The sequence below is a fragment of the Otolemur garnettii genome, unplaced genomic scaffold (assembly GCF_000181295.1).
Source record: "Otolemur garnettii isolate 467f Iridium unplaced genomic scaffold, OtoGar3 scaffold00088, whole genome shotgun sequence".
In the NCBI taxonomy this organism is placed as follows: domain Eukaryota; kingdom Metazoa; phylum Chordata; class Mammalia; order Primates; family Galagidae; genus Otolemur; species Otolemur garnettii.
Genome location: NW_003852483.1, coordinates 3,317,364 through 3,332,718, shown reverse-complemented (window position 1 = coordinate 3,332,718; position 15,355 = coordinate 3,317,364). Strand labels below are relative to the sequence as shown.

General features: G+C 36.6%; 1 pseudogene; it reads right to left on the bottom strand.

Moving 5' to 3' along the window:
- Window positions 1-904: 904 nt before the first annotated feature.
- Window positions 905-9,583, bottom strand: LOC100942627 (annotated as a pseudogene).
- Window positions 9,584-15,355: the final 5,772 nt, after the last annotated feature.

Sequence of the window (15,355 nt, the reverse complement as noted above, 5' to 3'; positions counted from 1 at the left end):
AATCTGTGCTTCATGGCGGCGTGGCATTTGTCTATTCCTTGGTTTCTTTGTGAAAATTTGTATGAAGTCAAATTTATCACCTTTTGCCTTTGCGAGGTCTGGAATGTATAACAGTATATGTTTCTATATTTAGAAAGCATTTCCATAATTTGGAAAGATCTATAAAATTTACATGATTGGTTTATGGTACTTTTGTGGCTTAATTTTTTACATTTAATATGTTTATTTCCTGAAATTTGTTTTGGAATAAGATAAGTAAAAATCATTTTTGTGATTTCCCAAAGAACAAACTATCTTCCTCTACACAAGCATGCTTTTATTTGAAATGCAAATTTTTTATCTACAGAGTTTTCACATGCACGGGGGGCCGTTTCAGGGTCTGCAAACTAGATATTAAAGAGGAATAGAACCAGCTCCACTTTCCATCCCTCTGTTCCTACACTATGTCATCCTGTGACGTTAGTATCATAATATTTTGTTACTAACAGATTTAGCTGGACTCACTGCACTCATTTCCTCTAAAGATTTTCTGGCTAATCCTAAACATTTATTTTCCCCAAGTTAATTTTAGAATTATTTTTTTCTAGGTGAGTTTTAGAATCATGTTGACTATTAATTTAAGAATTACTGTTTTAACTCTTCTAAGCACAATGAACTCATGTTTTCCATTTTTTAAAAATTTACTGTGTAAAGTTTATTAACATTTGAATGAAACATTCTCATTTACACAGTTAAGACTAGGGCGCTCAGGACAGCAAGATGGCATGGGAACCACCACTGTGAATTTGGAAACATGCAGCGGTACTTGGCGTCCTGGCACAGAAACAACCCTCCCCAGGAGGACTCAGCACCATCGGGCAAGGTGAGCCAGGTTTGCACAGTTTGACTGGCTCCTTTCCTGCCATCATTCTTCTTCACTTTCATTTTCAGGATCTAAATCAGAATCTCCATTTAATTTTTTTTTCACCTGCCACATCTCTGTCCTCACCATTTTTTTTCCACCTTTTTCTTCAGTATCATCATCTTCCTCTTCATTCTCTTCATCAACTTCCTCATCTTTTTCATGTTCTTTCTCCTCCTCATCTTCATCCCAATTATCACCAGAATCCTTATCTGCTGCATCGTCAGACTCCTCTTCAGAAGATTCTTCTTCATACACCCACTTTGCCTTCTGTTCAGGCGAAATCATTCCTTTTGTTTTTTCTGATGCTGTAACTTGTGTGATTAGAAGAATAAGCTTTCCGTGAAGGTGTGAGAGTTTCTGAAAACTCTTGACTCTATCATGAACTGGTAGAGTGTCCGCAGCTGGGGTGCCAAGTCAGGTAATGTGGATAGGGGTGATGTGTGAACCGTGAACACTCATTTTAGCCACTGACCCATTACAACAGCACTATTAGGATGTCCTTGCAACCTCTTTATAAGCTCTTGCAACAGTGGAATAAAAGCATGCAGGGTCATCCTTAACACAGTCTTCATTATTAAATTTAAGTTTCTAGTTTGAAGTACTTTCTTTAGCATTTCCAAATCATTCCTTTCTAAGCCCTGTGTAAGAAGAACTAGAAAGCTGTGGGTCTGGAGAAGTTCATCCTTTCCCTGTTTTGCATCTATATGCATTGCCCGCAGGCGTTCTGCAGCGCTGACCTCATCTCCCTCTCATTTCCTTTTACTCTCTTCTTGCTTAGTTTGTGGAGAAGCAGGCTGTGTGATAACCAGAAATCTCGGGCACCAGGAATTTTGCTTCAGAATTCATCACTGGTGTTCTCACCTTTGTAATAACCGTTTCTACTTTTGGGGACCAACAGTTTGAAGTATCTCTTACTAGACACCTGTGAGGTTTTCTGGAGTTTAGGGCCACTCACTCAATAGCAGGATGAAACCATCTGCCGTACGCAAGCAACAATGACATTTTGTCTGAGCAAAAACCAGCAGGTAGAATGGGGATGGGTTTTGGTGTTGATTTCTTGCCTTTCCCAGGGGTTTCTATCTGAATGGTGCAGTTTGAAGTCAAAGGTTTTTTGTAGTATCCATTTAATACGCGTTCAAAAAGATGGACTTGACCATCTTTGCAAACAACAGCTTACTTGACAGGCTCTTCTTTGTTTTCGGACAGAGTCAAGTCAAAATAGACAGGTTGGTTCATCTGTAACTGTGAAAGACATCTCTGCATTCTTTGTTTTCTGACCAGACCTGCCGATCTTCATTAACCAGCCATGTACTGCTCCAGATAAGAAATAAAGACCTGTAATCCCATCAAAAGGTTGGCTCTCACTAGGAGGTCTGATGATAGTGAACCTAAGTGATGAAACTGGTGTTATGTCTTGGCAGACTTCTTGGTCTCCAAAACACCAACCAGCTGAAAGCCGCATCTTACTAGCTGGGCTCATACAAAGGGGACTGACGCTGCTATTGTCACCTTTCCATTTGCACTTTATGTTTTATGTCTGTACATTCCATTCCCACGTTTGTCATCTGAACAACTATACACAGCCACTGTCCTGATGCAAAGAACTGACTCTGCTGTCATGTCCACCAATTATTAATGATTAATTTACTGTGTAATTTTCCTTTTACTGTACTATATAATAAAATGCTACCAACTGCTGTCTCAAGAGCCAACAAATCAATCTGATCACTTGTTCCTATAGCTTCTGTTTTCCCTTTTTCCCTCTGAGAACTTTACTTGGGCTGCACCCAGGCCAGACAGGTGCAGGTACCGCTGAGGTGCACAGAAAGCCTGGTCTCCTGGTATAGCCAGTTGTTAGCTGTCTCCAACACTCCTCATGTTTTTCTTTTATTCAAGTTTTCCTTTCATATTCGTTAGTGCACTTTATGGCCATTATCATCATTATTATTTTTGCCAAACCACTAGAGACAATATAGTTATTATTATAGTTTCCCAGTCATAGAGTCACAGAGCTAATCATACTCATTTATCTTTTCCCTTTCACTTTGGTCCTATTTCTCTCATTTTATTGCTTTGACTAAATATTTAGAATGACAGTAGAGGCCCAAGTCAGTGTCTCTGTTTTTTACTTGACATTTAATTTTCACTACTGAATAGCAGTTGAAATTTTGGATTTGGAAATTATTCGGATTTAATACCAGCTCTATCTTCAAACTGATAGGTGACTTGGGACAAACTTCTTAACATATTAAATGGAGATATCAATACTGCCAAACTCTGTGCTTTTAACTTTTTTCCTCCTTATCAAGTGTTGAAAGCACTATTATGGCAGTTTTATAATATAAATGCAGAAGTTTCATATCTTCTTATAAGCTTTGAACTATGTAAGTATCACCAAAATCACATTTTCTTTGAAAGTGGGGAAAAACTTGAGCTAGGCAATTTGGGCAATGACCCTTGAAGAATTTTTGCAATTTATTTTGCTTTTATTGGTTTCTTTAGATTGTTTGAAATCTCTTATCAAGTCCAATTTTGTAATTTAGATTTTCCTGGAAAATTATTTAATCAAGTTTCCAAATGTATTAGTACAAATGTTCCTTGTTATACTTTTTTTTTTTTTTTTTGCAGTTTTTGGCCAGGGCTGGGTTTGAACCCACCACCTCCCGCATATGGGGCCAGCGCCCTACTCCCTTGAGCCACAGGCGCCACCCTACATCTTCTTTTTTTTTAAACCTGTGGATGTTTCTGCACACAGTGGTAAGTCTCTGTGCTATGTCTTTCCCACCATTTTTATTAACCAACTGGGCAGCGGACACAGCTCATAAGCACTGAAAATGTTCAATTCTATAATTTGTTGTTTTCTGGGTTGTCAAATTGTACTTATTCTGTATTTACTTCTTCCTTTGGGTTTTCATTCATTCATTTTTTGTCATTGTTTATTTTCTTATTTCTAAAGATTAGATTTTATTCATTTGTAACTCTTTAGCCATGTAAAACATTAAACCTATGAATTTAACTTTGGGAACAATTTTATTGATTAACCCATAGACTTTTAAAAATAGCTTTATTGAGGGATAATAAATTACTGACATATAACAAATAAATATATTGTATATATTTAAGGTGTATAGCTTAAGTTATGACAATATATACCCATGAAACCATCACCACAATTCATTATCCCAAATGTTTTCTTGCGCCCTTTTCGACCCACTTGTCCATCCATTTTCTAAGACAGCTGCTAATTTGTTTTCTGTCATCTAGATTAGTTCGTATACAATACATATATTTTTTTCTTTTCCTTTTTTATGCTTTGAGGCAGAGTTTCACTTTGTCACCCTTGGTAGAGTGCTGTGCTGTCATAGCTCAAAGAAACCTCAAACTCTTGGGCTCAAGCAATTCTCTTGCCTCAGCCTCATGAGTAGCTGGGACTAAAGGTGTGTGCCACAACATCTGGCTATTTTTTTTTTTTTTTTTTGAGATAAGGTCTTGCTCTGGCTCAGGCTGGTCTCAAACCCATGAACTCATGCAATCCACCTTTCTCGGCCTCCCAAGTGCTAGGATTATAGATGTGAGCCACCATGCCCATCCCACAATACATATATTTTTTGATTTGGCTTTTTCTACTCATCATATGATAATTATTTTGAGACTCCTCGATGTTGTATGGTGTATCAATAGTTAGTTCTTTGTTATTGTTCAATAGTTTTCCATTATTCTGATGTGTCATACTTTGTTTAACTATCCATATGTTGATAATCATTTGAGTTATCCCTACTTTGGGGCTATTGCAAATGAAATTTCTGTGAATATAGTAAACACATATTTGTATGGATATGTGTTTTCACTTATTTTGAGTAGGAACCTAGCAGTGAAATATTTGGATCATAGCTATATGCTGCCAAACTTATTTCTAAGGTGGTGTTCCCATTCTCCATTCCCACCAGCAGTGTGTGAGAGTCACAGTTACTCCACATCCTTACAAACTCTTGGTAGAATCAGTCTGCTTAATTTTAGTCATTCTAAAGGTGTATAATGATATCTCATTACTGTTTTAATTTGCATTTTTCTGTAAGTAACAATTTTCTAATATGCTCGGACATATATCTTTTTTGGTGAGGTTTCAAAATCTTTTGCCAATTATTGGATAGCTTATTTTCTTATTGTTAATTTTAAGAGTTCTTTATATATTCTGGATAACATTTCTTATCAGATACAAGTTTTGTAAATATTTTCTTTCAGTTTGTGGCTTGATTTTTTATTCTCTTAGTAATATCTTTCAGAAAACAAAACATTCTCATTTTAATGGAGCTAAAGTGATACCTTTTTCTTTCACGAATTGTGATTTTTATGTCACACTTAAGAAAACTTTGCCTTTCACAAGGTCACACACACAAAAACTGTTTTCTTACAACAGTTTTATAGTTGTAGGTTTGTGATATGTTTCTAATTGATTATTTTATATGATACAAGGTATAAATTGAAATTCTTCATCTTTTTGCAGGTAGATAGCTAATTTGTTGAAAAGCTATTCTTTCTTTACTAAATTGTCTTTGCACTTTTGTTGAAAATCATTTATTTGCTCATATATGTGTGGGAGGGTCTATTTCTGGGTCCCTTTATGTAGCCCATTGATCTGTTCACTTTGGTTTTCATTGTTTTATAATCCTTGAAGTCAAGTAGCGTTAGTTCTCCAACTTTTTTCCTTTTCCTTAAAAATGCTATTTGACTATTCTAAGTCCTTCACATTTTCATATGAATTTTAAAACCATTTTGATAATTTTTACAAAATCTTCCCAGGATATTAATTGGATTTGCAGTAAATCTTTGGGTATTTGTTTTATGATGTTTTAGTGAACATAAAACTATTGTTCTTAAGGGAAATACAGGGCTAGGTTCCCAAGAGCAATTGGCCACAATATTTTTACCAACTGATCAATACATAACCCCATCTAGTGTGCGTTTCTGTTTAAAGACATTTTATCTTATGTATGTTATAGACACACTAACATTGAATTCACAGCCAACAGCTCTATAGCTCATGCCTGAGAAAAGCCTGTCTATCACACATATACTCCATAAAGCAATCCATAGCCTTTGGAGTTAAGAACACTAGATAGCATTTCAGCACTAACATTTAGGGCCGTCTCCCAGGCATCAGCCTTTCCTTGTCTGATGTCTGTTTTTTAAAAAGCCATAGTTTTATATATTTTGTTCCCTTTTGCTGCATCTTAATTGGAATTATAAATCAAGTACAGGCATTCCTTAGAGATGGGGTTTGGCTTAAGGCCACCACAATAAAGCATGTTGCAGAATTCTCTTTTGTTTCTCAGGGCATATAGAAGTTATGTTTACACTGTATTGTAGTCTATTAAGTGTGAAATAGCATTATATCTAAAAAATGTACATAATTAAAAACTTTTTTGTTGCTTAAAAAATGCTGTTGATTATCTGAGCCTTCAATGAGTCGTGATCTTTTTGTTGGTGGAGGGTCTTGCCACGATGTAGATGGCTGCTGATTGATCAGGGTGGTGGCTGCTGGCTGCATTAACCCCTAATAAGAGAGTCAGACTTCTCTTAAGACTAAAGCTTCTCTTAAGCTATGAAGTCTTAGGTGGTCTCGTCTTTCATTATGAAGCTGTTCCACCTAGTTTGAAAAACTGGCATTTAGTGTAGTCACCTTCGTCAATTATCTTAGCTGTATTTTTTTGATAACTTGTGGCAGCTTCTCCTTCAACACCTGCTGCTTCACCTTGCACTTTTATACTATGGAGATGACTTTTTCCTTAATGAATTTTGCTGAATTGATTGATTCTTCCACAAAATATTTCCGTGAAGCCTGCAATGCTGTTGGGTAGCATTTTACCTAACATAGAATATTTATCAAAATTGAAGTCAGTTCTCCCACACTCTACTGCTGCTTTATCAACTAAGTTTGTTGATAATCCTTTGTTCTCAAAACAATGTTCATAGCATCTCTACCAGGAATAGATTTCATCTTACAAAACTACTTTTTTTTGCTACATAAGAAGCAACTCTTCATCCCTTCAAGTTGTACCAGCAATTCAGTACCATCTTCAGGGTCTGAATCAATTGCTCTAATTTCCACATTGTTGTGTGCCTGGGAGTAGCTAGACCTGAGGAGGGAGAGAAGAGGGAACAGCTGGTGGGTGGAGCAGTGAGAAAGCACACACTTATTAAGATTTTCTATGGGTGTAGGTCATGGCACCACAACATAATTATGATAGTAACACCAAAGATCACTAATTCCACCTAGACCACCATACAGGTACAATAATGATGAGAAAGTTTAAAATAGTGCATGAATTGCCAGAATGTGACACAGTGACAGTGAGCGTATGCTGTTGGAAAAAATGTTGCCAATAAACTTGCCTGATTCAGCTTGGCCACAGAACTTTAATTTGCTTACAAAAATACAATGTCTGTGATGTGCAATAAAGAAAAGCCCAATAAAATTAGGAATGCTGGTATTTCATAAATGACAATATGTAGATAAAATTCAATGATTATCGTTTTATTGATAATTTGTTTTTCTATAATATTATACCATTCTTTTTTAGCCAGACATAAGTTATTTTTAAATATTTAGCTTGTTATGTTTTCCATAATTATTTGGTACTATTGTTTTTTTTTTAATTGATGTGAAATTCTTATAAAAAATTAAGCATTTTAAAGTAGACAATTTTGTGGCAGGTTGTACATTCACAGTGTTGTGCGACCACCAGCTATCTGGTGCCAGGATATTTTTGTCACTCCCAGATAAAATCTTAAGCCCATTAGGTACTTATTCCCCTTTACTCCCTTTCTCTGGTCCTTGAAAACCACCAATCTGTTTTCTGTGTCTTTGTGTTTACCCATTCTGAATATTTCATACAATTGGAATCATAGAATATGTGAACTTTTGTGGCTGGCTTCTTTTACTTGGCATATGTTTTAAAGTTTCATCCACATTGTAGCACATGTCACTCCTTTTTACGATTGAATAATATCCCACTGGATGTTTATATCCATTCATTTTATCATTTATACATTGAATTCTACTTATATCCATTGTTAATCCATTCATCCATTGACAGAAATTTGCATTTTTCTACCCTTTGCCTATTGTGAATAGTACTGCTATGAACATTCAGGTATAAGTATTTGTCTGAATATACCTGGTTTAAATTTTCTTAGGTTATACCTTAGAAGTAAAATTTCTGGGTCATGTGGTAATTCTATGTTTGACTTACCTTGAAATCTTTTCCACAGTGACATATACATTCCTAACAGCAATCTTTGAGCATTGCAATTTCTAGACATCCTTGCCAACACTTGTTGTATTCCATCTTATTGATTATAGACATCCTTTGAGTAAGTGGTATTTAATGGTGGTTTTGATTTTCATTTTCCTGACTTCTAATGCTGTTGAGCATCTTTTCATGTGGATAATGTCCATTTGCATATATTTTTTGGAGAAACGTCTATTTAAATCCTTTGTGAAGTTTTAAAATGAAGTGCTTACTTTTTTGTGGCTAAGTTTTAGTTCTCTATAAATTCTTGGGTATTATTCCCATATCAAATGTATGATTTGAAATATTTCTCCTTCTGTTGGGTTATCTTTTCACTTCCTTGTTAGTGTTTTGATGTTCAAAATTTTTAGTTTTTATAAAATTTAATTTGTCTGGTTTTTTTTTGTTGTTGTTGTTCCACATGCTTTCAGAGTCATATCTAAGAATCTGTTTTCAAATCAAGAAGTCAAGAAGTGGGGGAGGGGCAAGATGGCCAACAGGTACCAGCCTCCAACAGAAGCTCCCATCCAGAGGGAAGGATAAAGTCCAGAAAATACCCAACAAAGTTGAAGACTAGGAGCCCAGCTGAGAGAGAAGAGTGATATCTGCAGAACACCTCTGCTGAGGCAAGGTGTGACTCCTAGAAAACAATCTATAGGTACATAATACATCCCAAAGGAAAACTGTCCATCCCCTCCCCCAAGAAAGTTGTGTTTTTCTCTTCGTTTTCACTTTGTCTGCTCCTGTAAGTTTCCTATAGGCCAGCAGTGAACTGAGGACCTATTATCTCACCCCACATGTGAGAGCTACAGGAAGTGGGGTCTACTCCCCTAGAGGGACCCTGCTGAGACTCTGAACACCCTCTCGCCAGGCAGAAAAATTGAACTAACATTTTCACTGCCATTTTGAACTTTCAGTCCACCCTTCCCCCCTTGCTTGCAGAGACAGTGAGAGGAAGCCCAAGAGCAGCATCCCCTTACCCCTGTGGGACCAAGCACCCTGTCCTGCCCCTGAAGCAGGAGAATTGGTTGAGCCACGAGTTCCCTGCATGGCTGTTGGCACTCTGCACTCCAGGCACACACACACCCCCCCCCCCGCCCCGCCATGGGGTGCGGTGAGGACTGATCGACCTGTGCAGGTTTCCCACATGGTTACTGGTGCACCATGCTCACAGGACACCCCAAAGACTGATCAACCCACATGTGTTCCCTGGGTGGCTGCTGGCACTCAACGCTCCAGGCACCCCTGCAGGGCACCCCAAGGACTGATAAAGCTGCACGTTCCCAGCACCCCAGGCCTGGCAGCCCAAGAACGGCCAGAGGATTGTAGGTTGATAGGGAACCACACTGGAGCGGTGGTACTCCAAGGCTAAGAGCAGCAGCTGCATCAGCTAGAATAATAAGGCTCACACCCCTGAGGTTTTTCTGGACAGACATGCCCTATCTCTCTGAGCAATCAGAGGAAGCTGGCATCTTCCCCCGTGGCAGCCACCAGGGGAACAGTTTTGGGACAGTCTTCAAATGGTGCAAATTCAGCATGGGGCAGAATCAGCGGAAAAACTCTGGTAACCTGAATAACCAGAGTGGATCAACTCCTCCAAGGAAGGATGGGTCAGATGCAATTGAAGATTCTGTCCCATGACTGAGATGACAGAAATTGAGTTCAGAATCTGGATAGCAAATAAGATCAACAGAATGTAGAAAAGGAGGGAATTAGAATTTCAAATTATTCAAAAGCTGCCTCAAGAATTAAATGATTTCAAAGATAAAATGACCAAAGATTTTGACACACTGAGACAAGAGGTTGCAGCCCTCAAAGATCTGAAAAATATGGTAGAATCCCTTGGTAGTAGAATGCAGCAAGCAGAAGAAAGGATCTTTGACATTGAAGGCAAAGCTTTTGAATGCACCCAAGTGCTCAAAGATGAAGAGAAATGGAGAGCAAAAACAGATCCTTCTCTCAGAGAGCTCTGGGATAATTTGAAGAAAACTAATATTCACCTTATAGGAATCTTTGAAGGTGACAAAGTTGTTTCACAAAGCACAGAGGCTCTTCTTCATAAAATTATGAAAGAGAACTTTCCAGATATGCCAAGAGATTCTAAAATTCAGATAGCAGACAGTTTCAGAACCCCAGCACGACTCAACCCAAACAAGACATCCCCCAGGCACATCACAATTAACTTCACTAAAGTTAATATGGAAAAGAAAATTCTGAAAGCAGTGAGATGTAAAAAAAACATCCCTTTCCTACAAGGGAAAGAATATTAGAATGACTGCAGATCTCTCTGCTGAAACCTTTCAGGCTAGAAGAGGGTGGTCATTGACCTTCAACCTGCTAAAACAAAACAACTTTCAACCCAGGATCCTGTATCTAGCTAAATGGAGTTTCATTTATGATGGAGAAATTGAATACTTTAATGACATTCACATGTTGAAGAAATTTGCCATAATTGAACCAGTCCTCCAGGATATTCTCAGACCTATCATCCATAATGACCAGTGCAATCCTCCACCACAGAAGTAAACTCACACAGAAAATTTTGATCAAATTCCAATTTCCATGGTGGCAAAAGGATTAAAGATGTCCACTGGGCATTGAAAAAACTCAATACCCAAAATTAAACCAGGCTTATCAATATTCTCAATCAATGTGAATGGCTTAACTTGCCCTCTAAAGAGGTACAAGATGGCTGACTGGATACAAAAACTCTGGCCAGATATCTGCTGAATACAAGAATCTCATCTTACCTTAAAAGACAAATATAGACTCAGGGTAAAGGGATGGCCATCTATTTTCCAGGCAAATGAAAAGCAGAAAAAAGCAGGTGTTGCAATTTTATTCTCAGATACAATAGGCTTTCAACCATCCAAAGTAAACAAAGATAAGGATGGTCACTTTATATCTATTAAGGGTAATACTCAATATGATGAGATTTCAATTATCAATATTTATGCACCCAACCTGAATGCACCTCAATTTATAAGAGATACTCTAATAGGTATGAGCAACTTGATTTCTCCCAGCTCCATCATAGTTGGAGATTTTAATACTTCTTTGGCAGTGTTGGATAGATCCTCCAATAAGAAGCTTAGCAAAAAAATTTTAGATTTAAACTTAACCATTCAGCATTTGGAGTTCATGAACATCTACAGAACATGTCATCCTAACAAAACTGAATACACATTTTTCTCATCAGCCCACGGAACATACTCCAAAATCGACCACATCTTAGGTCACAGGTCCAATCTCAGCAAATTTAAAAGAATAGAAATTATTCCTTGCATCTTCTCAGACTATCATGAAGTAAAAGTTGAACTCAGTAACAATAGGCATTTGCAAACTCATACAAAAACATGGAAGCTAAATAATCTTCTGCTGAATGATAGGTGGGTCAGAGATGAGATCAAGAAGGAAATTACCAAATTTTTGGAACAAAACGATAATGAAGATACAAGTTATCAGAACCTCTGGGATATTGCAAAGGCAGTCCTAAGAGGGAAATTTATAGCACTGCAAGTCTTCTTCAAGAAAATAGAAAGAGAAAAAGTTAACAACTTAATGGGACATCTCAAGCAACTGGAAGAGGAAGAACAATCCAATCCCAATCTCAGCAGAAGAAAAGAAATAACCAAAATTAGAACAGAATTAAATGAAATTGAAAACAAAAGGATTATACAACAGATCAATAAATCAAAAAGTTGGTTTTTTGAAAAAGTCAATAAAATAGATAAACATTTGGCCAACCTAACCAAGAAAAAAAGTAAAATCTCTAATTACATCAATCAGAAGCGGTAAACACGAAACAACAATAGACCCCTCAGAAATTCAAAACATCCTAAATGAATATTATAAGAAATTTTATTCTCAGAAATATGAAAATCTGAAAGAAATTGACCAATACTTGGAACATGCCACCTTCCAAGACTTAGCCAGAATCAAGTGGAAATGTTGAACAGGCCTATATGAAGTTCTGAAATAGCATCAACTATACAAAATCTCCCTAAAAAGAAAAACCCAGGACCAGATGGCTTCATGTCAGAATTCTCCCAAACCTTTAAAGAGGAATAGTACCTATACTATTTAACCTTTTCCAAAATACAGAAATAGATGGAATATTCCCCAACACATTCTATGAAGCAAACACCTTGGTTCCCAAACCAGAAAAAGACTCAAAAAGGAAAGAAAATTTCAGACAAATATCACTAATGAATATTGATGTGAAAATATTCAACAAGATCCTAGCAAAAAGAATCCAGCAACACATCAAACAGATTATACACCATGACCAAGTGGGTTTTATCCCAGGATCTCAAGGCTGGTTCAACATACATAAATCTATAAACATAATTCATCACATAAACAAATTAAAAAACAAAGACCATATGATTCTCTCAATTGATGCAGAAAAAGCTTTTGATAATATCCTGCATCCTTTCATGATTAGAACACTTAAGAAAACTGGCATAGAAGGAACATTTCCCAAATTGATAGAGGCCATCTACAGCAAACCCATAGCCAATATCATACTGAATGGAGTTAAATTGAAATCATTTCCACTCAGATAAGGAACCAGGCAAGGTTTCCCATTGTCTCCATTGCTCTTTAACATTGTAATGGAAGCTTTAGCCGTTGCAATTAGGAAAGAATAGGCAATCAAGGGTATCCATATAGGATCAGAAGAGATTAAACTTTCACTCTTCACAGATGATATGATTGTATATCTGGAAAACGCCAGGGATTCTACTACAAAGCTCTTAGAAGTGACAAGGAATACAGCAGCTTCTCGGGTTACAAAATCAACACTCATTAATCGGTAGCCTTTATATATACCAACAACAGTCACGCTGAAAAAATAGTCACAAACTCTATTCCATTTACAGTAGTGCCAAAGAAGATGAAATATTTGGGAGTCTACCTAACAAAGGACGTGAAAGATCTCTATGAAGAGAATTATGAAACTCAAAGAAAAGAAATAGCTGAAAATGTTAACAAATGGAAAACCATACCATTCTCATGACTGGGGAGAATTAACATTGTTAAAATGTTCATACTACCCAAAGCAATATATAATTTTAATGTAATCCCTATTAAAGTACCATTGTCATACTTTAAAAATCTTGAAAAAATAATACTTCCTTTTATATGGAATCAGAAAAAACCTTGAATAGCCAAGACATTACTCAGAAATAAAAACAAAGTAGGAGGAATCACGTTACCAGACATCAGACTATACTATAAATCCACAGTGATCAAAACAGCATGGTATTGGCACAAAAACAGAGAGGTAGATGTATGGAACAGAATAGAGAACCAAGAGATGAACCCCACTACTTACTGTTATTTGATCTTTGACAAGCCAATTAAAAACATGGAGTGGGGAAAAGACTCCCTATTTAGCAAATGGAGCTGGGCGAACTGGCTGGTGACCTGCAGAAGACTGAAACTAGATTCACACCTTTCACCACTAACTAAGATAGACTCACACTGGATTAAAGATTTAAATTGAATATATGAAACTATAAAAATACTAGAATAAAGTGTAGAGAAAACACTTGAAGAAATTGGCCTGGGTGAAAATTTTATGAGGAGGACCTCCCAGGCAATTGAAGCAACATCAAAAATACACTACTGGGGCCTTATCAAATTAAAAAGCTTGTGCACAGCCAAGAACACAGTAAATAAAGCAAGCAGACAGCCCTCAGAATGGGAGAAGGTATTTGTTGGTTATGTCTCTCTGTTTAATAACCAGAATCCACAGAGAACTCAAACGTATTAACAAGAAAAGAACAAGTGATCCCATCTCAGGGTTGACAAGGGACTTGAAGAGAAACTTCTCTTTAAAAAGACAGGTGCATGGCCTACAGATATATGAAAAAATGCTCACCATCCTTAATCATCAGAGAAATGCAAATCAGAACTACTCTGAGATATCATTTAAGACCAGTAAGATTAGCCCATATCACAAAATCCCAAAATCACAGATTCTGGCGTGGTTGTGGAGAAAAGGGAACACATCTATACTGCTGGTGAGATTGCAAACTAATATGTTCCTTTTGGAAAGACATCTGGAAACACTTAGAGAACTAAAAATAGACCTGCCATTTGATTCTATAATTCCTCTACTAGGTATATATCCAAAAGACCAAAATCACACTACAATAAAGATATTTGTATCAGAATGTTCATTGCAGCCCAATTCATAATTGCTAGGTCATGGAAGAAGCCCAAGTGGTGCCCATCAACCCATGAATGGATCAATCAATTTTGGTATATGTACACCATGGAATACTATGCAGCCATAAAGAAAGATGGAGACTTTACCTCTGTCATGCTTACATGGATAGAGCTAGAAAATAAATATTCTTGTTAGCAAAGTATCTCAGGAATGGAAGAAAAAGAATCCAATGTACTCAGTCCTACTATGAAACTAATTTATAGCTTTCTCAATTTTAGTCCAAGAACATGGGGAAAGGGAGAGGGAGGGGATGGGGGAGGATGGGTAGAAGGAGTGATTGGTGGGATCACACCTATGGTGAATCCTATAAAGGTACATGAATCTCTCTAAATTTAGAATATGAATGTCTTAACAGAATAACTAAGAAAATGACACGAAGGCTGTGTTAACCAGTTGGATGAAAGTATTTCAAATTCTATATATATAGCACACTGTACCCCATGATAGTATTAATGTACACAGCTATGATTAAAAAAATAAAAAAGAAGTCAAGAAGATTTGTCTCTGTATTTTCTTCTAAGTGTTTTATAGATTTAGCTCGTATATTTGGGTTGATGGTCCATTTTAAGTTCATTTTTGTTTATGATGTGAGTTAGTGGCCCAACTTTATTCTTTTGCATGTGAATATCCAGTTGTCCAGCACCATTTATTAAAAGACTATTCTTTCCCACAAGGAATAATATTGGCATTCTTTTTCTAAAGATTACTAGTATCTTTTAATCTTTATTCTAAAGATTATTAATAACTTTTTTATTTTTATTTTAGATATGGAATGTCATCTGTACCACTCTTATTTTTGCAATTATATAAAAATTCTTTGTGGCCTTTTTGCAGTAAATTTTTATATATGTTGAATAAATGCTTAAAAGTACATACTATAGATGTCTGTTTGCAAGACACAAAAATTTATGTATATATGGT